The 27919-nt window shown below is 32.1% G+C and overlaps 1 long non-coding RNA gene across 1 annotated transcript; it reads left to right on the top strand.

Moving 5' to 3' along the window:
- The first annotated feature begins 22288 nt into the window (after positions 1 to 22288).
- LOC127730046 (uncharacterized) lies at positions 22289 to 25484 on the top strand. The gene is made up of 2 exons (XR_007994944.1): positions 22289 to 22537; positions 23440 to 25484. It is a non-coding gene; the product is annotated as an uncharacterized LOC127730046 (long non-coding RNA).
- Positions 25485 to 27919: the final 2435 nt, after the last annotated feature.

Genomic DNA, 27919 nt, shown 5'->3' with positions numbered 1-27919 from the left:
TTATGTTTCGTTTAAATGGTGTATATTGTTGTGTATATTTATTTTCTGTCCGGGCAACCTGTCTATCACTTAAATTAAAGTTAAAACAGACATTTTTTTCAAAATTCCCTATCATTTCAATATAATTTCCGTGACCCGTATCCGATTTCTTTAGTATAATATTCAAATAAGCAAAGTGGCGTTGATTTCTGGATATGGCAAACCATGCTTCTGTGCATTTCTCCAGATACACTGAGTGTAGTGAAAAAAGCACCCTTTAATGTTGATTCCTTGGAAGATTGAAGTGGCTGCGTTTCTGATGGCTATTTCGTAGTCGGGAAACGTCATGGCTGGTTTTAGTAGTATGTTGAATTCTTTGAAGCTAAAGTTGAAAGAGTTTGAAAATGCTTTAACTACCTTTTCTTTTAAATGTTTTTTTTTTCCAGACTTTTAAATGCTTTAACTATCTGTTCTTTTAAATAGTTTTTTTTCCAGACTTTTAAATGCTTTTACTACTTTTTCTTTTAAATCTTTTTATTTTCCAGACTACTAAATGCTTTTACTACCTTTTCTTTTAATTAATGTTATTTTTCAAGAAATTCCATATTAGAAACACTCAATTATAACACTTGATACATGTTTTCAAACAAAAAAAAACCCATATTTTACTGTACATAAATTTCAATTAAATTATTTAATTTCTACGGGTAAATTTACCTGTGACCTAATTAGACACTAATGACTAAAACAACATATTTTTCAATAACAACATCTATTTTTCTTCCCATAATCTCCCATGTAGGAATAGACAGAATAGTAAAATACAAAATGTAGGAATAGCCAGAAGACACCGTATGCACACCACTGGATAGCAAGTCATTTCGAAACTTGGCCATTTCGTACTCAAAATTACCATTTTGTACCCAACGTTTACCACTTCGTACCCACGATAAAAACCATTTCGTACCCCATGGGCCAAATGCATTTACCATTTCGTACCTCATGGACTATATACATGTTTACTATTTCGTATCATACATTTGTAAAAGTTCTTAATTTTTTTAAGATATAAGCAGCACTTGCAAATTTTAATAGTTTTATTTACACTTTGTTTGTTTGCAGGATTTAATATCCTTGATCAATTTTTCAACTCTTAAAATATGAGGTTAAATAACCAACAAAGGAATAATTATCTGCAACTGCTTTTATAGTTATAACAGTTGTTTTTGTCAGGAAATGCAGTGAAAAGGGACACAAGCTGATATTCACACAAGAAGAAAGCCATGAACAAAAATGTTGCATAAGAATTTGCACCTTATGTAACCAATCAAAGAACTTGCTATGGCTTTTTCAATTTGAGAAATTACAAGTTCATTTATTTTGCATCCTTATATCTTACCTTCTAAATTTCAAAAATGTTTGGTCAATATCTTTTTTTAGTGTGTATTGCATATTTTCTAAGTGTATTGTTTTAAAAATACAATATATACATTTAGGTTCAACTACACCTTATGATAATCAATTGAATATATCTCAATATTTAGGCACACGTCGCAATTTCAAATGGCACGTGTATTCATTTTTTTTTAATCCAATTAGATAGAATGCTACCTTTTTAAAACAATACGCCAGTCTCGAGTACGGCGCGTGTCTTTAGTTACAAGTTTACAAAGTAACAAATTCAATGTTATCGACAGAAATGTGACCTGTTACTAAAGCCTAGCTAATACTTGAAATAAATATCATAAATACAAAGTTTTACAGATTTCCAAAAAAATCGTTTATTGACTTTATTCCTATATAACATCTCATAGGTGCTTTAATTTTAAATTTTACGCATTTCTCGTGACCTCTACCATCTTACATAATAATAACAATAATTAAAATAATAAATAATAATAAATAATAATAATAATCATAAAATGATAAATAATAAGCTTACAGCAAAAGGTCAATGAGACTATTTTAACCAAGAAATGAAACACATATAAATCTTCCACGAGGTTCAAAATGGCATACATACAAATCTTTCATGAGGTACGAAATGTCATACATATAAATTTTCAATGAGGTACGAAATGGTATACATACAAATCTTCCATGAAGTACGAAATGGTATACATACAAATCTTCCATGAAATACGAAATGGTATACATACAAATCTTCCATGAGGTACGAAATGGTATACATATAAATCTTCCATGAGGTACGAAATGGTATACACACAAATCTTCCATGAGGTACGAAATGGTATACATACAAATCTTCCATGAGGTACGAAATGGTATACATACAAATCTTCCATGAGGTACGAATTGGTATACATACAAATCTTCCATGAGGTACGAAATGGTATACATATAAACCTTCCATGAGGTACGAAATTGCATACATATAAACTTCCATGAGGTACGAAATAGTATACATATAAATTTTCCATGAGGTACGAAATGGCATACATATAAACTTCCATGAGGTACGAAATTGTATACATATAAATTTTCAATGAGGTACGAAATGGTATACATGTTATATTCCATGAGGTACGAAATGGTCAAGGTACAAAATGGTCAGGGTACGAAATGGTTTTTGCAAGGGTACGAAATGGTTAAGGTACGAAATGACTATAATTCCACCACTGAACGGTTTATTCCCGATTGTCCCACGTTTTAAAATTTTAGAGTTCTGATTGTCCCACATGAAAAGTTCTGATTGTACCACATTATTTTTATATTTTAAATCTTCTTAAATAAACAATGTAATTGTTGTTTGTTTTGCAATATCAAATTAAAATAAATTATTGCATGAGCATACCTGAAGTTGATATCAATTTTATAAATATAAATCTTAATTGTTGATTAAATTATCATTAAAATGCACTTTTGATTAAACATATATGTAATAAATGATATCTATAATGTGAAGTTATTAATAAATCAAATATTGATATATTTTTTTTTATTTTAAGGTTGTTATTTAAATTTTAAACACATGGACGCAATTTTGTCTTCTTTACATTTTTATGAGCGCTCAGACTGAAAGGTCCAGAGACTGATTTAGAAAAACCATTCACAATGACAATGTTATATAAGCATAAGCTATTGTGTTACCTAATACTTAGAATTGACATTATCAATTTAATAAAAAAAATAGAATGTAAGGTCCCAACATATACTTTCACTTTGGGAAAAGAGATAAAGTGGCCCAGTAATGTCATCAGTGTCATCTGAAAATATACAATTTCATTAAAAAAAGATGAACTAATTGCTGTTAAACGTCCAGTGGCAAGTTGAATGCATAAGCAGGACGAGAACATGTTGGTGTTAGATGAATATGAAACCTTCTTTGATTCTTTAAAAAGAACTAGACTGACGCAGTCATCAAGCCGGATTTTTAACATGCTAGTTCACAAGATAACAGTCTACAGGAAGACATGTCACCCTACACAGACATATTATTCGGAGTAAGGACTGACCAGTCTTTGCTCTTAGTCGAAAATGCTACGTGCTTTGAGGAGAAGCAGCAAATTCCAACTTTCCATTCTTAGGTTTGAACTGGCTGGGGATCAATTTCTTTTTATTGTGTTAGTTAGACCAGATATCTATACAATCAACATATTTACACATTATTTCGTTTTATGTTTATGACTTTCTAATTGTAATTACCTGCTTCACACTTTAAAAACAAATTAATCACTATCAAAACAATTTCCAATTGTCCCACATTTAGACTTCCCAATTGTTCCACACACATCTTCCCGATTGTCCCACAAAATTTCATTACTTTTCTACCTGTAATTTCAAAAAGTGGGACAATCGGGAAGACACCCACTGAACGGAATGTAACATCATATTTTAAGGTGACATTTTTACGAACTGATCATTTGCATAAACTTATTCCTAAAAAATATGAAAATTATATGTAGTAAGATCTTTGAAATATCGCCTTGATTAGTACTTTAAACATTGATTTTATTTTGAATAGTCACGGTTATCCATTTTATAACTCAAGATGGGTACTTTGTGTGTCTTTCGTGGTTGGTGATTAATACTGATCAGATCAGTCAAGCCCTTTTACCTGGTGTTTAACGTTTGTTCTTTTGTAACACCACTGTCGATGGAGGGTTGGGCGGCTACACACATATGTGTATTCTTGTCTGAAGCCAGTAGACTGTTTTAGTATAGATTAGGCCGTTGGTTGATTTTTTTAATTATAAAAAATTTTGTCATCCAGTAGGTTTTTATACCTTACTACACGATGTGGGCTTTGCTCATTATTGAAGGCCGCACGGTGACCTGTATTTGTTATTTGGTCTATTATGGATGTTGTCTCTTTGGCAAGCATACCATGACCTTTCTTTGGTCGTATTTCATCGAAATTATTAAAAAGAAAAAAAAAACATCTCCTTTTACATGTACATATTATATATACGAGATGCGATATTTTATATGGTATAATCCTTGTTTTGTTTTTTTTTACAAAAACACGATATTTTGTTTACATATTAAAGATAATAATACATACATAGAAAGTATGAGATACGGATTATCACAGGATTTATAGTTTAGATTGTCTATCTTGTATATGACACAATCAAAGGTTAGTACTTTTTTTGCATCTATTTTTTTTTATATTGATACGTCATCATCATCAGTGTTATTTCTTATTGATTAGATAAAATCACTCCCAGATAATTAAGAAATCATCGTTAATTATGTTGAAATTCCCATGCAACATTTTTACCTCCATAACGTTTAAATGTTTGCGATTAGAAGTTTTTACTTGTACTTTTTGAGGTTTAAAATTCATTTACTGCACATATATTCATAGGTTTCATAACGAGTGTGAATTGGATATCGCTTGATATTAACTAGGGTTATTTAATTTCAATATCATAATAAACGAGCGTTTGGTGAGTTCATTATTAGTTTTTAAATTAAATAACGAGAATTGTTATCCAGCGATATCCAATATTCTCATGATTGATTGATTGATGTTTAACGCCACTTTCAACACTATTTTGCTATTTCGTGGAGGTCACTTTTTATTGGTGGAGGAAGCCGGAGTGCCCGGAGAGAACCACCGACCTTCGGTAGGAAAACTGACAATCCTTGTCAATTAAGATTAGAGTCGAGTGCACTCCCGTGCGGGATTCGAACTCACAACCTCAGTAATATTCTCACGAGTTGTTAATAAAAAAATAAAATTGAGAATGGAAATGGGGAATGTGTCAAAGAGACAACTACCCGACCATAGAACAGACAACAGCAGAAGGTCACCAACAGGTCTTCAATGCAGCGAGAAATTCCCGCACCCGGAGGCGTCCTTCAGCTGGCCTCTAAACAAATATATATACTAGTTCAGTGATAATGAACGCCATACTAAACTCCAAATTGTACACAAGAAACTAAAATTAAAAATAATACAAGACTAACAAAGGCTAGAGGCTCCTGACTTGGGACAGGCGCAAAAATGCGGCGGGGTTAAACATGTTTATGAGATCTCAACCCTCCCCCTATACCTCTAGCCAATGTAGAAAAGTAAACGCATAACAATACGCACATTAAAATTCAGTTCAAGAGAAGTCCGAGTCTGATGTCAGAAGATGTAACCAAAGAAAATAAACAAAATGACAATAATACATAAATAACAACAGACTACTAGCAGTTAACTGACATGCCAGCTCCAGACTTCAATTAAACTGATTGAAAGATTATGTCTTCATCATATGAATACCAGGCACAATCCTTCCCGTTAGGGGTTTAGTATCATACCATCATAACATATATGAGAAGAACATAACCCGTGTCATGCCAACAACTGGTTTTTAAATAAATGTGTTTACTGCCGATGCAAAGACCCTATAAGTGAATCAATATTAACGCCAAAATATGCAATATTTAATGACCTGACAACAGTATCGTAACTATATCCCTTCTTAATAAGTCTATTTAAAGGTTTTGTTAGCTTCAGAGGTGAATACTGACATTTTTGTGCTTTATAAAGAATATTTCGATAAAAAATTGGATGTGAAATACCTGAACGTATAAGAAGTCTGCATGTTGAGCTATATTTACGAATGATGTCCTTATACCGATGATACAATTTAGTAAATGTTTTGACTAGTTTGTGATATCGAAAACCCTGGTGTAATAATTTTTCAGTAATACATAAATTTCTCTCGTTAAAATCTAAAACATTGTTACATACACGAGCGAATCGTACAAGTTGAGATATATAAACACCGTAAGATGGTGACAAGGGAACGTCACCATCTAAAAATGGATGATTAACGATAGGAAATGAAAAATCATCTCTTTTATCATATATTTTAGTATTAAGCTTTCCATTAATGATATAGATATCAAGATCGAGGAAAGGGCAGTGGTCATTGTTAGTATTAGCTTTATTTAAAGTAAGTTCAACAGGATAAATTTCTTTCGTATACATACTGAAGTCGTCATTATTGAGAGCCAAAATATCATCCAAATATCTAAAAGTATTATTAAATTTGTGTATCAGATGTTGTTTCGATGGGTCTTTGCTGATTTTTGTCATAAATTGTAACTCATAGCAATACAAAAAAAGGTCCGCAATAAGTGGTGCACAGTTAGTCCCCATTGGAATTCCGATAACCTGACGATATACGGAATCTCCAAAGCGAACAAAAATGTTATCTAGTAAAAATTCAAGGGCATATATAGTATCAAAGCATGTCCAATTGACATAGTTTTTTTGTTTATTGCTACTAAAAAATGACCTAAAAGAGTTTGAACATATATATTCACATTCTGACTTTTTAAATGCCCATTTAATTAGGTGTGTGAATTTTTTCTTAATGAGACATGTGAGGCAATGTGGGATATAGGGTAGAAAAATCAAAACTTTGAACAGATTCAAAATCACCAATATATGCATGTAATTTATCAAGTACTTCCAACGAGTTCTTGACACTCCAAAAGTAATTAATTCCACTATTTTCGAAGGCCTTATTTGAACAATTTATTATCAGGTTTTTGATTGTACCAAGTGTACTGGTAAGAATAATAGACAATTTAGTAGTGGAACAATGGCTTGAAGACGAAATGAATCTATATTTGTAAGGTGTTTTGTGTAGCTTCGGAAGCCAATACATAGTTGGGACTTTCATTGTATTTGGTTCTGCTTGTAAAGCGGTAGCTAAAAGTTTATGTTTGTTACAGATGTCGTTTTCTGAAAATGGAGTCAGTTGGAATGTTGGTGAATTGGTGATTTCTTTTTTCAGAACCTCAATGTAAAATTTACGTTAAACAATAATAATATTATTAGCAGCTTTATCGGCCGGGACAAAACAAATTCCTTGGCTAGTTCTTTTAGTTTATGTTTGATACGAGAAATAGGTTTATTGTGGTTATTGTTAAGAGTAAAATGTTCTTTAAAATGTTGAATACGTATATCAACTATGTTCATTACTGAATTAAAAAAAGAGTCCAAAGATTTTTTGTCAGCTTTTTCCCGTTTTATCCATTTCAAACAGTAAGTATGGAGTGAGTCGTGGATGATATTACGACACTCATTCCAATTAATAATTGACGGGGGACGATATTTAGGTCCTTTACTGAGGAATGATTTTAACTCTCGGTCTTGAACGATGTTAAGATCTCCTGTTATAACATGGGAAATGGGTCCATAAATGTATTCGGAATTACTGCAATTACATGAAGTAGGTGTATTTTCACTGATATTAACATCTTTACACAATTGGCTATAATTAAACACAAATTTCCGGGTAGATTTCTTGTAAATATAACAAATAAGAGGGAGCTCAGTATTATCAAAATATCCCGGAATTTGTTCTTTAACAGAATGGTCGTTAAAAATACCGGCAATATTTACAAAATCAAAACCTTTATTGACATACTTTATTTTAATAAACTGTTTTTTATGATCTTCAGGGCGATCAATTTTGGGAAACAGTTAAGAATAACAATATGACATTATAATTTGAACGATTTCATACTTAGGACTGCTATATGAAATTGTGTTGCAATCCTCTAAAATTTTATTTAACTTATTAACCGGTAATGAACAGAGCTTTGTTAACAGATAATGTCTGCCGTTGTTTTTTGAAATAGAAATTAGGTCCGAAATATTGGTATGATTGGTCCGAAATTTTCTTTGATTGCGATTTTTTCTACGACCATGAGAACGGTTTTTACGAACAGTTTTAGAAACTATATCCAAAATGTTAACAGAATCGGTTCTTGATATATTACCAATTCCCATGATATTATCATTAAGACCGAGAGGGTAGACTGTCTGTAATTTTTTAATCCAATTTAATTCAATTATTTTCCGTGATCGTACAAACTTTGAATGAGATTCACCAGGCTGCTTATTTACTACTTCTAAAGGTTGAACTGCTAAATATTTAATAGGATGATTGTGCTTCTTAAGGTGTTGATAAATGATACTTTTGAATTTATTGGGTCTTTTAAAACGATACAGATGTTCTTGAGTGCGTTTAGATAAATATCGTCCAGTTTCAAACCTATTTCTCTTATGATCTACACTCTCATTGTGTTAAATTAAAATCCTGCGAATCGTTGATCTAGTCGTATGTCCTGTTCCGTCGTCAAACTTTGACATTAGACATTTTAAAACTTTCTGTTCGCTTTAAAATGTAATAAAATTTGACAAAAAGCAGGTTTTCATGTTAAAAGTGTGAGTGTTTTGTTTATTATAATGCTGGATAACCCATTCAAATTAAAGCAGTTTTGGTATAACTTTTTTCGTATCACACTCCGTGCAGTGTGACACGGAGAAATATCTCTTCATGCAAGAAATAGATAACAGACCGCAACCATAAGAGAAAGTAAATTAGTATTTCAAATCTTTAGATATTGATATTTACCAATTAGTTAAAATAGAGAACAGGACGTAAAAATAGAAAAAAATATACCTAGAATTATGTTTATATCAGTATTTACGTGTCAAATTGTTTGTCCTTCCGTCTGACTGAAAATGTTTTGTAAATAATCGTGTTTATAATTTAGAACATGAGTCTAGTAAGAACTGACTTTTCTCTGCACAAATTTCCCAGGGGATCACATATATTTCTAAACTCAGATATCTTTATGCTTAACATTTTAAGTAAAAAGCTTATATCATTTGTCCCATTTTATTTTTTTACTCTAAAATCTTTCTAACTTCTATTCTTATATTGAAATTTAAACAAGAACATTCATTTAGTTTTCTTTTTAATTTGATCTACATAGCATTCTTTCTTTCCAATGCAATTTGCATTTGTCTTTCTGATAAATGAACTTCTATTAATATTAATGTAGACGCCCTTCGTTGAGTATTTACTTTTTTCAAATGTTTGAATTTCATTTTTTTTTTTTTTCATTCATTACATCAAATTACATTATAAAACGTTGATAATTAACATATATAAAACTATTCGTAATAACAAAATAATTAATACAGAATAACACAAAGGTGAATGGACGTAGCAGTGTTAAGGTGGATGGGGAGTCTTAATTAAAAATCCATAGATTTTTTGATAATTTGCTAAAATGTAGTTTTTATCATGCTTTTTTCCAAAATATAATAAAAAGTATGGGTCATCGGATTTTTTTTCACGCTACAGGCTGTGCAAAATTGTTAGATTTTGTATAGATTATGCATGGAAAATCCAATTTTGTGGGATAAAAAGAAAACTACACCATAGAATTTTAAGATAAAATGTGAGAAGATAGCTTTTATAACATGCTATCAGATAAGAAAAAGAAAAAATGGGGTCACCGGACTTGTTTTCTTGCTACATTTTGAAATAGGTAAATTCACAATACTTTCTATTATAAAAAAAACACTTTATCTGAGTTATCTCCCCTACTATCTAAGTTATTTCCCCTTATCTGGCAAAGTTGAACAAAAATATTGTGTATTTTTAGAAAATACAGCCGTACATATGATAAAACACATAATTGTCTATATAAACTTAAAAAGTCTTACACAACAATTACATACTACTCTCAAAATTTGCACGTTTCATTAAAGATCTAGACCAATTGTTATCTGCTACTTCAAAATCCAAGATGGAGGAAGACGCCTCAGCCACCTTTAATGTTTTATGATGACAGATGGAAAATTTACTGTTTTTCTGAAAAATTGAATGTAGGAAAGAAAGGATTCGACAAACGACTTACTGTAAAAAGAACAAATACAAACAACTACACAGCTACTTTTGCATAGGTACTATTTTTGTACCAAAAATCTGTAGTACTGGAAATCTTCTTTTAACATTCAGTACTATTTTGTTACTTTAAGATTATTGTAATATTTAGGTACCTGTATTTTACAGTACTTGATTTGTACTTGAAATTTAAGTACTACAGATTTTTGGTTACACCTTTACATTTTCAGCATTTTGAAAGTTTGTCTATTTCAAATCTCTTAAAGTTATGATTTTCAAACATGAAATATTGCGATCCCTGTTAGTATTATTTCTGTACCAAATTTTTAGTACAAATCAAGTACTGTAAAATACAGGTACCTAAATATTACAATGATAATAAAGTAAAGAAATAGTACTAAATATTAAAAGTAAATTTCCAGTACTACAGATTTTTAGTACAGAAATAGTACCTATGCAAAAGAAGCTGTGTACCGTACTTCGTATGTACTTAATCGGGGAAGTGTTTAACTGTTTAGTACAGGGCATGTTCAGTCGGGGTTGTCCAGGTCGAGGTTAACTCTGTGCTGGACTGGTTTCGAAACTTCAAGTTAATTTGGGTAGGACAGGTTTCGAGGTCAACTTTATGCACTGGTTTCGAAGTAAGATTTGTGCAGAATTGGTTTCGAAGTTAACTTCAGTAGCGGGCCTGTCTAAATTAAGTTATCTTTTTTGACAATCAAAAAACAATCTTACGCCCAAATCTGCTTTTTAACTTGGTGTTGGTTCTAGGACCGGTCGGAGCAGTCGGAGAATTCCTAAAACATGTCGTAGGTCAAATTTGACCAGTCAAAATGACTGGTAATCAAGTTAACTTGCTGTACAGGTTAGGATTGCACCATCTGTAAGATATTCTTAAATAAGATTAAGAGACTGGTTGAAATTGTACAAAATGGATTGCAAAATGTCGACAATTCTCCTTTTTAAGACTTCAATTTTATCTAAACTTTGAAATATTCGAATCCCGCTGAGGGAAAAACAAAAAACATTGTTGTGTTAGTTCTTCAAATGTGTCGGCAAGGTAATTAACATTATTATCCTTTACGACAGACAAAATAGCTGATCTGAAAGGTACACCATCTACTTGCCACTATACACCATGTACTGTGTTACAACCCTAGATAAAGCCGACGAGGAAAGGCATTACATCGATTACCGAAAACTATATTTTTATGTAGCCTAGGTGGTCGAGTGGTCTAGGGCGCTAGACACGGTGCAGGCGGTGATGCCACCATGTCACAGACGCAAGGGTTCGAATCCCGCTGAGGGAAGAACAAAAATTTGCGAACGCAAATTTGAAGATCTAACATTGTTGTGCTAAATTTGAGACGAAATATATATATATGGTGTTAGCCCTGTATAACCACGTGTTATCCGATTGAGAATGTCTGTCATAAAGTTGTCACATGTTTAGACGTGTATATATAAATATATATATTTATTTATATAATAGTGGTTCACTCAAGATAAAACAATTTTCTACAAAGTGTTATTGACTTTAAACGCAAAATTCGAAAAAGAAATTATAAAATATCTCAATATTCAGTATTTTCAAAATCTATTGCTTTCATCATTCTCCTAAAGTTACCATTTTGCGAGTTTTGCGTTTTGTGAAGTGCATGTAGGTATTTTGTGACGTGGATTGATACAACATGAAATTCCTTCTTTTCTGGAAAAAAAATGATTAAAAATTCAAGCAATACGATTGAAGATTTCTAAATACGAGTCTCCAACTTGTATCATGGAAACAACATTTTAGATCTTGAAATAACACAGAATTTTCAAATTAGTTCTGAAAAATACCAAAGATTCTGGTCGCATCAGTTATGCTTGGAAAGTACCATAAGATACAAACGGGAAAAAAAACTAATTGTATACATTGCGCCTAAATCCTATGATAATGATAGAAATTGTAGAAAACTACGAGACTCCTTGATAAATATAATTTTACTATGGCAGGTCTTCCGAGAATAAATAAATACATAGATTATGGAACTCCAAACGCGTTGTTGGTCTATTCTCCTTGGTTGATATGCATAAAACCATAGCCATGTGACTTTAATTTTTGCATGTCACTTACATATATACAATTCTGAACTACATTGGCCATTAGACTGTACTGGTTAGCCTTCCAGGTTGGCTTATAGTAAATGTAGCTCGTGCCCTGGAAATTCTAGCCCTTATATCATTTTCCGTCCCAATATCTTTACTTATGATACTTCCAAGATTGTTTTTCTCTTCAACACTTTCTACTGGCAGAATGTAATCCTGGTGTTATTGCACAAGTCTTGTAATGCTTAATCATATTAGTCTTCTCTTTTGAGGTGTCCGAATGTTGAAGATAGTTCAACTAGTCCATCAGCAAAATCCAGATCTTTAAATGGATTAACATGGTCCATTGTTAAACCATTCTCATGTCGCATGTTGCATGCCGTTGTATCTAGTCTACAGCCAATAAAATAGGATGGGTGCCAAAAAGATCTTTTCTTGCAGATTTTACTTCAAATGTGTCTGCAATAGAGCTACCAAGGAGGATACTGCACTGAAAGCTGACGTAGAAGGCATTTTTTAGCATCAAAATTTGTGTTGATATTCAATACACATGATCTTAATTTTTTAATCATTGTCATTAAAATATGTGAAAAGTGGTATTTTTCATTTTAGGCATTACTCAATGATGTTCCGTTTGAATATATTTGATCAATGCAGTATCTCCCTCTTCTGAAGCCTGCTTGTTCTTAGATTTTCATCAATGACTTTGTTACTTCCTTTATGAAGATTTTACAAAGCATATTTTACTAAAAACAAAAACTAATATTTTCAGTCTCTAGTTATATTACTCTCGTAAGATACATTTCTATAGTAATTTCAAAATGAGGCCTGTTCTCTAGTTTGATGGTTTAACTCCTGTCCAAATGACGAGGAATTAATTGCGCAGTGCCTTTAGCTATGTATCATAATCTACTTATTAATATGCTTACGCAGTTTGAATTGATACATGTTGTCTCCTCGCCTGTTTCATAGATTTAATGAAATGTTTTTCTTCTATAGTTGGTGGTTCTATAGTGATGTTACAGTCCTCTTCTGCTTGTTCATGATAAGTTATGACATTAGGCTCAGTGGAGTTTAAAACTCTTTAAATTAATTGATGTTGGATCGAACCCATTTTTTGCATCTCGTTCTGTTCTCAATGAATATAAAAATAAGAAGATTTGATATGATTGCCAATGAGACAACTCTCTAACAGAGACCGAACGATGTAGATACCGGTTTTAACAACTATAGGTCACTGTAAGGCCTTCAACAATGAGCAAAACCCATATTGCATACATATAGCAATTCATAAAAGGTAACGAAATGACAAATGTAAAACAATTCAAACGAGAAAACTAATGGCCTGTTTAATGTACAAAACAATAAAATAAATATGATATACAACAACAAACGACAACCTATGAACAGGCTCCTGACTTTGGACAGACACAAGTAGAATGTGGTGGGATTAAACATGTTTTCTTCCTATTCATTTTTGTCGTGTCTACGCAGGCACTTGTTGTTCAATAAAGGTGCTTGTAATTTTGTTTACAGTTCTGAACTCTCTCAGGATGGTTGCCCTTTCTGTCTTTTTTGCAGTCTTCTAGATATAGTCTTTTATCTTTGTCACATTTCTTTTAACCTCTATGCCCTTTATTCTATATGTATTTTGTATTTGGATATTGTATTTACTATTTTCTGTTTTATATTTTGGTTTGATTATTTTATGTCGATTTTTTTGGGGTGTTAATCCTTCCCCTTTTCGGTCTTGATAAGTGGAAAAACAAAGAGCAACATACATTAAGTCAGTACAGGAAAAGTTAATAAATAAACTGCATAATTTCTAAGGTGTGCTGTTACACCACTGTATTAGGTTATGGAGAGAGCTCACAAACATGTTTAACCTCACCTTATTCTTTATGTAAATGTCTCAAATTAAGGCAACAGTATTTTACCGATGATACAATTTCATAAATTGATTAAGAAAACAAAGCAAGACAACAAACAATCATTGAATTTTAACAGGTGCGAGACAAGGTGCGTCTACAGGGTAAGGGTTCTCTTCTATGAATGCACTACCCGCCATGCGAATTAATACTTAGTCAAATGTCACAATCGGGAATGGGACACAACCGGTAACATTACACATAAGCCTACTATTCTGGTATCTAAAGATTTAAGACTGGCAAAACATGTTGAGAGTGAGTTGAGACGCATACATATCGTATCGGTCAACCAAATATTGATGGTGACCGTAAAACTTGTGTAGCATCTATTTCAATCGTTCTTCCTCTGTTGGAACAGTTTTTGTGTAAGGAATACACTCCTGCTTATAAAGTCCATATAGTGTGAACCTGTACGAGCGTAACGTATCATTTGATCTCTGTTCGTTGGTGGACATCTTTCTCATTTGCAATCGTACCACATCTTCTTATTAATTATTCAAAATAATTAACCAGCCGATATGATTTCTTTCCGTTCTACATTCTAATATTGGTGATAGTTTTCCAGAGTAGATTTCATGTAAAAAAAAAACGCCACAAACAGTACATGCATATCACTACTTTTAATAAGGTACATCATGTAAACGTCATAAATGGTGCCTTGATTCATTGAGTAATAGTTTTCATCAAATTTTGTCATTCAGTTTTTTTCATGCAAATAAACTTATCAAAGATACCAGGCTTAGCATGTTGTACGCCAGACGGGCGTTTCGACTGCAAAAGAATCAGCAGTTACTCTCGAATAAAAAAACTAAAAAGGGACGAAAAAGTAGATCATTGAGGACCCAAAATTCCGAAAGAATTTGCCAAATACAGCTAAGATAATCTATTCCTTAGGTTGAATTTTTCGAAATACTTAGTATTTCGAAAAATTCAACGTTTTGTAAACAGTAAATTTATAATATCATATTAATGATTATGGAAGTTTTTTTTATATGAGGGAGCTGCCATTTGATTTTTATGGGGGGCTAGGATGAAAAATTTTGTCCTGTATTTTTTTTTTAGTTGTAATCTCTTTCCTGTCTTTTTATTTTTCACTCTAGTTTATCCTGCCTATTTTTTTCAAATTTCATCGTAGCCCCCCCCCCCCCCCCCCCCCCCCTTAAAAATCAAATGGTAGCTCCATTAGTTAAACACAATATTACAGTGTCGAAAACAAACATTTAGTTTCAAGAAATCTCAACAAAATATATTGATAAAATATCAATATTATACCTTGTCACGTTTTAACTCCACGCACTCAAACGTGTAGTTTTAAATGAATTATAATTTAAGATCATTATGATTTTTTATATCGAAATAAGAAGATGTGGTATGAGTGCCAATGAGACAACTCTACATCCAAGTCACAATGTGTTAAAAGTAAACAATTATAGGTCAAAGTACGGCCTTCAACACGGAGCCTTTGCTCACACCGAACAGCAAGCTATAAAGGACCCCAAAATGACTAGTGTAAAACAATTCAAACAGGAAAACCAACAGTCTAATCTAAATAAAAAACGAGAAACGAGAAACACTTATGAACCACATCAACAAACGACAACCTGTAATGGTGAAAATCAAAAGAGGATATAAAAAATCTCACAAAACACGATCGTAACGTATTAACTAAGATATGTGAACACAATACAATGGAGCAGAGGGCATGAAACTGATGAGAAATGGGTTGACAATTGGAAAGTTGAAATCATCACATTTGTCATACATTCTAGGTTGAAGTCGTCCATCTGTGTTGATGATGGTAATGAATGTTATATGAATAGAAACCCTACTTTGTACTAGACCGACACGCTAAGCCAGATTTTTAACGTTCTAGTTCACAAGATAATGGTCCGCGGAAGACCTGTCACCCTACCCAGACACATTATTATGACTCCGACCAGTCTTTTCTATTAATCTTTAAAGCCGTTTGCTTAGCGGAGAAGCAGCAAATACCAATTTTAAAGTTTCTAATTTGACCTGGCCGGGGTTTGAACTCACGATCTCCAGCACTCGAGGCAAGTGAAATGACGTAGTAACGTTATTTTTGTAATAGGAAATTGGTTTAATAATAAAATAAAATATATTCTAGCAAAACATGTGAAGTCAACAAAAAAAAACAATTCGTGCAATGTATTCTCTCCTCCGTCATGTTTTAATGCAATAGGCCGAGATACGTTTAAATAGGTTGGTTACATCGAATATGTCATTTTATTTGGAATCTCGACTAGTACTAGAATGTTTCGAAATACTCAGGATTTTCTACCCTAGGAATAGATTACCTTAGCTGTATTTGGCAACATCTTTCGGAATTTTGGGTCCAAAATGCTCTTCAACTTCGTACTTTATTTGGCCTTTTTTACGTTTTTGATTTGAGCGTCACCTATGAGTCTTTTAAGACGAAACGCGCGTCTGACGTACACAATTTTACGCATGGAACGTATGCTGATTTTATTTGAAAATAATCAGTTTATGCTGTCTTTCGAACAAAATAATGAAATGCCATTGAAACATAAATGTTATATGGATATACATGTACAATCATATCTGGCTTAATAATCATGTTTGGTTACAAGTCTGTTGCAAGGAGCAGTATAGGACGTATTTAGACGAACGAACTAATATCATGGGAAGACAGTTATTCAGCAAATCAATGTTACTCTCCATTGTGATGAATAACTCGTATTTTGTCAATAGAAGATCAAGGAAGCTTATGCATTATGAAAACAGCAATTCCCCTGATAAGGGTACGACCGCATAGTAATTTACATTTCAAACTCCTGGTAAATAAATTATAAATGAAAATAAAGACAAAGTTTGACAATAAAACTTATAAATAACGCGCATTATGAACATTTAATGGCTAATTATATCATATTTTATTTCCAATACGCTATTCCAGATTAACACAAACAGTTCTGAAGTTTCTGTAAATCCAAAGATCCGATATCATTTGGGATTAATGAATCCTGCTGATATACTAGAAGACTGATTAAGTATCATAAAAGGTGTGACTTATAATAAACACTTTGTAGGCGAAAACATGACCATTATAAATATAAATACAAATGCTAAATGTTTTGATTGCATCTGTATCTAGTGAGACAAGAAGAACGGTCAACAGGTAAAGTGTTTAACGTAACAATATAGAATTATGATCTTTAAAAAAAAAATTGATGAAAGATTAGGTATAATTAGATTTATGCAATTGAAAGAATTATTTCATATTTGAACAATAATTCGAATTTAATGAAATGTTTTTATGTGTTTCACCATGTTTGTTTCGAATTCTGTAACCCAACGTTTTTTCGCGAATACTTTAATTCGCGTTTAGCCCTTTCAAGCCCACTTCGCGGTGATTTAATTTGGCGACTTTCAAATTTACTTTATGTAGTTAAATAAGGAAAGATCTATGTTTTACATTTCTATTCGCGTTATTTTTCCACTCGCGAAAGTCTCGAAAATAAATCGCTTGCGAAAATGAGTTGGTTTAGTGTATGAGGTATGAATTGATAGTGTTTGTCTACTATGTATGCGATATATACATTTTTTTTGTACAATACAAATTTAAAACATGTTAATGTTCTACGTTATTTTCAATTCTGTGAGGATTTTTTGAACTCTTTGGAACAGTTGTTCCAATAGATTGAGAAATTATAGGTAATCTAATAGAAATTGAAGCATGATTTTACTGTGTAGTAATCCAACGTTAGATTGCAGTATTCTATATACTCAGTCCCTACGTGTATCATCACCTCAGTAGTTAGTACTTCGGAACTGACATGATTTATCACACATCTTTCTTAAAATTTCAATTTATAAATTTATAATTTATACAAAAAACTAAGGTTTCAACTACCTCAGGCAAAGTAGACATTAGGTGAATTTGGTTATTATTTTTTATGTCCGTTTTGATCAAATAGCTTTTCAACTGTGTTAGCACTTATACATCCTTTGCTTTCAAATATTCGTATTTGAGCGTTGCTGATGACGGTAAATCCAGAAAAGCGCTTCGTACGCATGAAATTGATAAAGTGTTGTTCAACAAATAGTCTTATGCATGGTCTTGATACTAATAACCATATATAAAAAGATGTGTTATAAATGCAAATGAAAGTGCTAGCTATATAAGACAAAATGGAAAGAACGTTTCCAGATTTAGTGTGTTCTTCTACCATGAGCGAAGTTGTCAAGAGACACAAATTTTACGATAAGCTAAATATAAAAATACAAATAAAAGTCCTTTGAACTACAAAACCATGATATTTGAAAATAAACCGAAACTGATGATGTGAACGTGTTGTTTGGTTTATGTCTTAGCTATTAGCATGGAGCACATAGCCCCTTTTATTCACAATAAGATACGTTTTGGTTGGTGATAGTGTTAAGTTGTGTATTTAGTTGTGTTTTTGGTGCTACACTAAAATTTACAACAGAAGCCTATTGAGTGTTGAAGAATACATCATCCATTTTGGACTGGTTTAACAATATTTTATTCAATAAACTAATCTGTGCAATTCTAAATCATACGTTTCAAAAACAAGCGACATTATTTATTTCAATATGAAAACTTCTTTTTTCTATTGAAAAAAAATATACACATTAGTACATTGTATTTCATAAGTTCCAACCCTAAATAATTTTCTGCAAACTTTTTTCAGACGATAAGTAAACAAGCTTTTTTGTTTTGATTCTGCGACATATTTTATTTTTAAAAAAAATTAGGAATTTAATAGGTTCCAGCTACTATCTGTTGTATCAGAAGTCCATTACTCTAGTAATCGACTTCTGGTTATATACATGTATATATTTATAAACATAATTTGCATATAAATAATAAAAGAATATTCTTTATATTGTGAAATTCTGTGTTAATTATGTAAAGATAAAGGAGATATAGAATTACTACACCAATGACACAAAAAGGAATCATAGAACACATTACGAAGATCTTAACGACTTCCGGTCACCACACGGCCTTCAATAATGAGAAAAACAAATACCGTATGGACAGCTATAAAACGACCGTGAATAGCAACAACTGAAACAATTCAAAATGGATCTGCTCACCTGATTTAAGTCAATAAAATTTAACTAGGGGTGGACAATTAGGACAGAGGGCACCAACGACAAACATTCGACTACAGTCTTCTGGCTAGGGACTATCACATAATAGACTCAGTGTAGCTGGCTAAAACAGGATTGTGAGCGTTCAACCCTCTCCTTAAACCGAGAGAATGGTCTACCAACAGTACTGTTGTAGACCTGGAAATATATAAAGGGAGCCTAACTAGTTGAGTTAGGGAAGATCTTCTTTGGCTCAATTGGTTAGAGCGCTGCCTTTAGATCCCGAGATTGAGGGTTCGAATCCCGCTGGTACCATCCATGGATTTTCACATCATTGGCGCTGCGAGCAATTACTACTTGTACAAACAAGTGTATATAGGTGCCTGGCAGTTTGATATGGTCATGTGTGGATGACCGTGACATATCTAGGTGGAACTGGCCAGAGGATTTCCGAGTAGATGTCTCGGGGTTGTACAGTAGTGGACCTGCGAGTTGCTCGGATGGATGGTACGCAGCCCGAAAAAAGAAAAGGGGGAAGAGTGTTGTAGACCTGGAAATATAAAGGGAGCCTAACTAGTTGAGTTAGGGAAGATCTTCTTTGGCTCAATTGGTTAGAGCGCTGCCTTTAGATCCCGAGATTGAGGGTTCGAATCCCACTGGTACCATTCATAGATTTTCACAACAGTACATTAATAGTACGCACTGTAAAATCAATTATGTACTTTTGGAATCGTTATCGTGATCTTTATTGTAATAAACGATACGCTCTTTGATTGTTTTCCGGTTTTGTTTACATAAAAATTAATATAATCAACACATCAACTTGAGGTATATATAATGAAGTTTCTCTAATTCTTTGACAATTTATACCTTTCTGCACTCATTGTATAAAAAAAATTTAATCAACGTGTGGTTGCCGGTGATCTCAGAAGATGATTGGCTGGGTCATAACCTTAATCAGCTAACTGAATAATGAATCAAAATATGCTAACAGGTGTTAATGAAATTGACAACTTTGTGAAATGTGGAAGGCACTCGAAGGGGATTTTCGTTTAACAAAAAATTGAAATTTTATTTTTTAATCATTAGAGAAACAGATTCTTACATAGTTACTCGTGGATTTTCGGATTTATCCAATCTTGATAGTTAAATTATAAATTTTAAAGTCCTCGCCGAGGCTCGGACTTTAAAATTGATAATTTAACACTCTCGATTGGATAAATCCGATAATCCACTGGTATCAATGTAAGAATCTATATGTATATGATATGACTTTTTCAATATCACACACCGTAACCCTCAACCAATATAATTATAGTTATATAATAGTAGAGCTCAAGTCTTGTGATTATGTGGGTGTCTCAGGTTGATACGGATGTTATATCAAAATTTTTATATACGGCAGTTATATTTGTAACACACCATTGTTGATGTCACCATTGTTGATGTTCACAATGGAACATACATTAATCGGCAAACTCGTCTGCTTTACTTCTATATCCCTTTGATATCTTTCGCCTCTCTTTTCCAGTATGAGGGGGTATTTCTTATCGGTAAGCGGACAGAAAGTCACAGGACAAAAAGTCACAGAACAGAAAGTCACAAATTTGATAGGACAAATAGTCCCAAAAAATTGTTTATAATTGTTTGAATATATAAGAGAAAGTTCTTGAAATAATTTCTTTTTATCACATATATTCATTTTACGGTTAAGGAAATTGTTCATAAGCCTTGTTAAGTGAAGATTTATTAAATTCTTGTCATGCAAGAATATATTTCTTAGCACCATGAAGCCATTTAAGTACCAAGCCACTTTGACAAATTTTTTTTTTAACAATCATTTGATCAATATTTATTTTTTTTTAGAATACATTTTGTTTACAAAGTTGTTTTATATATAACAGTTCAAGAAAAATACAAAAACATTTTAAAAAATATAAGTGTTTTCTATTCTTAGAAAGATGATGTCAAAACTGAATTGTGACTTTTTGTCCTGTGACTTTTTGTCCTGTGACTTTCTGTCCTATATTATGTCTTATCGTTTATCTTACAAGAGGTACATACATGTATGATCTCGTTTCACCCACGTAGACCTATTCTTTATTTGAATGGCGTTCTTTTATCGACGGTAGGCTTATTAATTGATAAAAACTATAACAAGTATATCAAATTAGTTGTAAGCCAAAAAGCGGATTATTGCTTTATCTGTTTTCAGACAGACACGATGCACAATAATCTTGATCGCAATGGAGTCTTGAATAAAAAAAAATACAAAATGTTATATATCACAGAGACAATTATATTGGAAAGTAGACTTATATATATATATATAAAGTCTTTTCTCAATACCTAATACTGGTAATAGAAAAAGAATAACGAACTTACAATGTTCGTTTATTTCTGAATTTATTTATCTTTATGTCATGGAAATCTATTACAAGAGTCTAATACAAAAATGATATGCACCTTTCCGACGAATAAAGGTTCTTACAGATTCTTTCATTCACCCATGAAAACGAAATAATGCAGCATAAACTTCTTGTATGTAACCACCAATATTATATTTCTAACCGAGACTACAATTGGATGCGAAAACTGCACATCCTTGAAATCAGTATTTAAGAACAATTTACATCCGGAATTAATCAAAAGTTAAAAATAATTTATTCATTAAATCTTCAGAACGTCTAATTTATTCTACGTCTAATAAAATATTCTGGGTTGTAATATTTGTTTTCATTTTTCTTTTTATTCAAAACTCTTACAAACCAAGGATCAAAATGTTTATGTTGGGTTGGCTGTTCCTTTGCTTTGTGTGTTTGTTTTTGCGTGTGTGTGTGGTTTTTTTTTTTTTTTGCTGTGCATGTACTGATTTTGTGTCATGGATTGATACCCCATATCCTTTGTTTTTCTATTATATACATATCCCGTTATCCATATCCAAATGTCAGAAGTGGTTATAAAATGTAAGAAGATAAATTCATCTCCCAACTTAATTTTATTACAGAATGGCAAAGCTAGCAGCTGTTTGTTTATTAACCATCATATGCATTATGGATTTTGGGATGTGCCTTTTCTATACAGACAGCAAAGAAAACGATTACCCACGAATTGGAAAGAGAAGACATTATGATGAACTTGTATACAATAACAATTACCAGCAAAAATACAGAGAATCCAAAAAGTCAATGGACCGTTTAACATTTAGTGAAGCTGTTATACCATCTGTGTTATTGTTTCAATATTTTGACTTGGATAGTAAGTAAATTTAACAAAATTGAAGTGAAAATTGGAAAGATCGTCTTGCAAAGAGATTAATTAATAATTTATACCCAAAGTGAATTATATTACCGATTATAAGCACATTATGAGAAACTTAAATGGTTATCATGAGGTTTTAACTATCCCGTTTTGAGCCATAAATCCTAAGTTCACAAATTGTATAATATTCATTGTCGATTTTTCAAGAGTCTGCTTTCGCATGGCGCGTGATGAATGCATAGCTGGAGATAACTGACACACAGACACACCCATTATTGCTACTAAGGATTTATGTAATTTTTCCTCTTGGTTCTTATATTCCAAATGGATTTACCGATAAATTATTGTCGCTACCTATTTGCTTCTGACTTGGTTGACCTTGAATCCACTAAACTATCATACTTATATATTTATTTTCCTTATATATCATGCATAAAAGAAGATTTATGGAAAATGTCAACGAGACAGCAGTCATACGACAAAAATTAACTAAAACAACATAAATATACAACATACAGGGCAAAATACAGTCTTCAACCATAGACAGGTGTCTATACAATATGACCATCTCTAAATCGTCCCGAGTCTATACTGTACAAGTTGTGAATGAAATCAAAGTTCTGCCATGAAAACACAAATCTCAAAATAAATGTCTTCGTTTTAGAAAATTTTATAGATTCTTTAATATTGCAGTACCAGCAAGTTTTAACAACTTTCAGATTTATCTAGTGAGTGAAACAAATACAGGGAAAATTGGCACTACCTCTTTATGACATCATCAAATATTAACTTGATCAGTATTATTATGTTTGTTATATGTAAAAAAAACATTAAAAAATAGGTGATGGGTTTTCATAAAAAAGAAAGGTAATAATGTATCATTTTTTTTTTCATTTCAGACGACGGATTCATATCTGCAAGCGAATTTTCAAGAAGAATATCATCTGGTTTAAGTTACTTGATGCAACGAGAAATGAACTGGGATCATTAGCTGGAACAATATTTTGTCTGTTCATATATGGGACTTGGATATATTTGTATAACACTTACTACTTAAAAATGACGGGTAGTTAATGATGAGGGTGGTTACTAATATTACTGAGGGATGGTTAATGATATTACTGAGGGATGGTTAATTATATTACTGAGGGATGGTTACTGATATTACTGAGGGATGGTTAATTATATTACTGAGGGATGGTTAATGATATTACTGAGGGTTGGTTACTGATATTACTGAGGGATGGTTAATTATATTACTGAGGGTTGGTTACTGATATTACTGAGGGTTGGTTACTGATATTACTGAGGGTGATTACTGAGGGGTAGTTACTGATAATACTACATAAGGCACGTAGAAAGAATCTTACTGCCGTCAATGCGTAAATTGATTGACATATTTTATCGTTTCATTGTTTCAGTTTTCATACTTATAGTACCAACGTTGACAATCTTAAATTACCTCAGTGATCCTTCTTTACTGCTTATTGATCATATTTCTTTAAAAAAGATAATTTATAGATAATTCTAAACATTTGTTATGCTTTCAGTTGAACTGATCTGGCCCTATGTCATGCTATTTTTAGCGCCCTTAGCGTTATGTGTCTGTCATAAAACAAAACCTTCTAGACCAGGACGCAAAGTTGCATCCGACGAAACCGCTTACAGACAAACAACTGAAACGAAACTGAAAGGGACTGTATTAAACTCATTAAATCTTATCACTTTCTTTTTCTACAATCATAAGACCTATTTGGCTAATATGAACGTTTCTAAAATGAATTATGGCTGAGATAAGGAGATATTGGGTATATATCTATGAGACAGCAACCTTCCGACACAAATATCCGAAAGACATCTAGTCAGATGTCTACAGACAGTCTTCAACAATACACACAGGTGATTGTATAATGTAAACAAATCCTGTGAATCTCTAAACCGACCCTCCTCTTTTCCACACCTATTCTGAAAAAAAAACCTTTAACTGGGGCTATTTAATACCTGCCATCAACGCCACATACTAAGATATGACACGTGACAACCACAAACGAGGTTCTAGACTTTGTCCTGACCCATAACATGTGGTAGAGTTAAACAAGTTTTTGAGATCTCAACCTTTCCCCTTTTTATTGAAGATAAATGGACAAATAAAAGGTTCACTTTTTACCTTACAGACAGATATGAACAACAAAAAACCCGTTTTGCAAAAGAAATCAAATTTCCGCCTCAATTTATTTGTGTGTAAACTAGTCTGTTGGCTCACAAACAGATTTTGATATTCGATTCTATTTTAAGCCTGGTAACAACTTACACATTGATTTATTCAGACAAACCTATTAATCTCGACACACGCAGTAACAAATTCACAGATGAACAACAGGAAATGATAAGGACAACCATTAAAAATATTGCGTCAAGGTAGTGAAGTATTTCGAAAAGATATCAAACTATTGTGTACAATATTATTCTCTACATCAGCATGATCAGAAAGAATAATGTAGAATTATTTATTTTCCTAAAACCTTTCATCCCTGCAAATGCAAACAGATTCAAATTTCAATTCGTAAATTATGACTAATTTCATTTGTTTAAGATACATGCAAGAAATGAAAATAAAGTTTTATAACATTCAAATGTAAGTATATTTACAGTGACAATCGACTAATATCAAATTTATATATATACATATACAGCAAAAGTTGTACCGAGTGCCTTTTATTGGGAAAATAAACCAGTGTTGCACTGAATATATTGTTACAGTATAGCAAAACAATGAAATACACACTAACGGGATTGATTTCCAGTTTTATAATATCATTACTTTTCTGAACCTATTAACAATATGTATAGATTACTGTCCTTCATTTGGGTGTAGCAATGTCTTGTTACAATAAAAAACAATCAGTTAGCAATGTCTTGTTACAATAAAAACAATCAGTGATTACATTTGTAGTTTGCTTATATTTCAGTATTATTCACCTAATATTCTGTTTATATATATATTACTCTTATCTCAGAAAAAAACTTCCTTGAATATGAAGTTGCACATTAGTATACAAAGAAATATTTACTGCTCTCATAGCTCTGCAAAAGAGTACACCAGTAGTATTGTATTCTGTTTGAATGACATAACAATTCAATTACAATGTAGTACCAAAACGTTATTGTGAAGTCAAATTCAGAATGATATATTTTGTTTGAAAATTTATCTTAGCACAATAAAAAATTGATATAATATATTGGTGATGTAGGGGTTCCACTCAGCAGAATAAGGTCAGTAAAAAAGAGGCAAAAGACAACAATAGGGACAATAAAATATCCTGTAGAAAAAAATGGGTATACAAATAACCTGGAGGTGATTTAGCCTCAAATTAGCTATTTAAAATCGCAGTAATACTATACACAACATAACAAGACCTATCCAACCGAACAAGGATCCATACGAATAAATAACTCCACTGATAGTACAGCTAAAAATACTGTTCAGGTCACAATGAAGGGAAATGTCCAAACACAATCAATAATTATCATAGTAATTCTGCCATGCTCGTGAATGAAAAAATCGTCAATAAAATTATCAATGGCAACCTTAGTGATATTCACATGCTGATATAAAGAAGTATATTAAATCACAAAATGATTTGTTGATAACACAATTAAAGAAACTACTCTCTCATTATGTAGTGAATATGGGAAGCCACGTGTTCACAATACTTTAGAGTACGGGGAATAAAATGATCTAGAGTGAAGACTAACCTAAAGATACTACCTGCATAAAATGCAAAAGGCCAGGTTAGACAAAATTGGCTCTTTGTGACATTGGTTATCACTAGATATAATTATTATTATTGTGAAAAGCTTAGAAACAATGCAATTGAGCTATTTAAAAAAGATTCCACATTTCTACTTTAGGAAATGCCTGTAGCAAGTCAGGAATATGACAGCTGTTTTCCATTCGTTTGAGCTTTTGATTTTTCTATTTGATAAGGGACTTTTCGTTTTGAAATTTCTTTTGAGTTCGGTATTCTTGCTATTTTACTCTTTATATATAAAGCAAACAACAATGAGTCCATAGCAACTAACACAATACTGTATGAAGAGGTTGACCTTGTAATGGACCTTCTAGCATAAAAACCCAAAATAGATGTAATTAACAAAACCACTTTAACAAATAGAAAGGATAAAGAAACATTAATTTTGTAAATATTACAGAATCCTTCAATACAAAAGTAGAACACCAACCTGTAACGCTGAACACATGTCCAGTAAATAGCATTTCCTATAGTATAACAAAGATGTATCTAAACATAATCCTAGAACAACTGAGCTTCGACAAGGAGACAATTAAAAAAAAATGGGATGCACTATAGATAAAAAGAGCCATAATAAACAACAAGGGGAGATATGTTAGGCAAGAAACAAATATAAAAAAGCTAGAAATTAAAAAGAAGAATATCAAAACACTATAAGAACATTAAAACGCAAAGTAGATCAATTAGATTCACAAAAAAGCCCTAAAGAACCTATAAAAATCAGCTATTATAACGATTGTACAAACACTTTATTGTTTTGTTATACATTAGGCGGTTAGTTTTCTCAATTGAATTGTTTCATATTTTTCATGTCGGGGCCTTTTATAGCTGACTATACGGTATGGTTTTTTCTCATTGTTGAAGGCCGTACTGTTGTCTATAATTGCTTACATCAACTTTATTTGAACTTTGTTGGATAGTTGTCTCGTTGGCAATCATACCACATTTCCTTATTTTTATATTGTATCATCATAAAATATTGAAAGTTATAATGCTGAACGTAAAGTAATCAGCAATCAAGCAATCCATATAATAGTTATAAAGATTATATTTCGAGATTTCCTCAGTTTGAATAAAATTTTTATTTGACGAGCATTCTTTTTCTGCTGTATTAAATGTTCTACCATTTAAGGTGACTGGTAGCAAGTTCGGAATTTCGAATTTTAAAAATTATCTTACTAGCAGACAGATTTCATATAAACCCCACGGTCACAAGCGTCTTTCCTTCTTAAGTACCTTTTTGATCGTACAGCTTCTCAAGTTTTCAAGTATACATATATCAATGGCTTTCAACGTCTTAGGTATTGGGGCTCCTGATGAAGGCAATTCACGAAAAACGCTTAAAAAGCGTCAAATTTATAATGTGTCCCCCCCCTTTTTTAAGTGTAGGAAAGAAACAATCATAGTATTTGATATACTTAAAATTGTTTTTTTTTATACAAGTAGAGTATTCTATGGTTAATTAAACTGATGCAATAAAATGTACAATATGATTTAAACATTTAAAGTCTTTTCGGCATATCTAACACTGTCTCCCTACATTCGTTGTTTTAAAATACAAATTGTA

The sequence above is a fragment of the Mytilus californianus genome, unplaced genomic scaffold, assembly GCF_021869535.1.
Source record: "Mytilus californianus isolate M0D057914Y unplaced genomic scaffold, xbMytCali1.0.p SCAF_2, whole genome shotgun sequence".
Classification (NCBI taxonomy): domain Eukaryota; kingdom Metazoa; phylum Mollusca; class Bivalvia; order Mytilida; family Mytilidae; genus Mytilus; species Mytilus californianus.
Note: the sequence above shows the minus strand (reverse complement) of the source record. Positions and strands in the feature narration are given on the sequence as shown.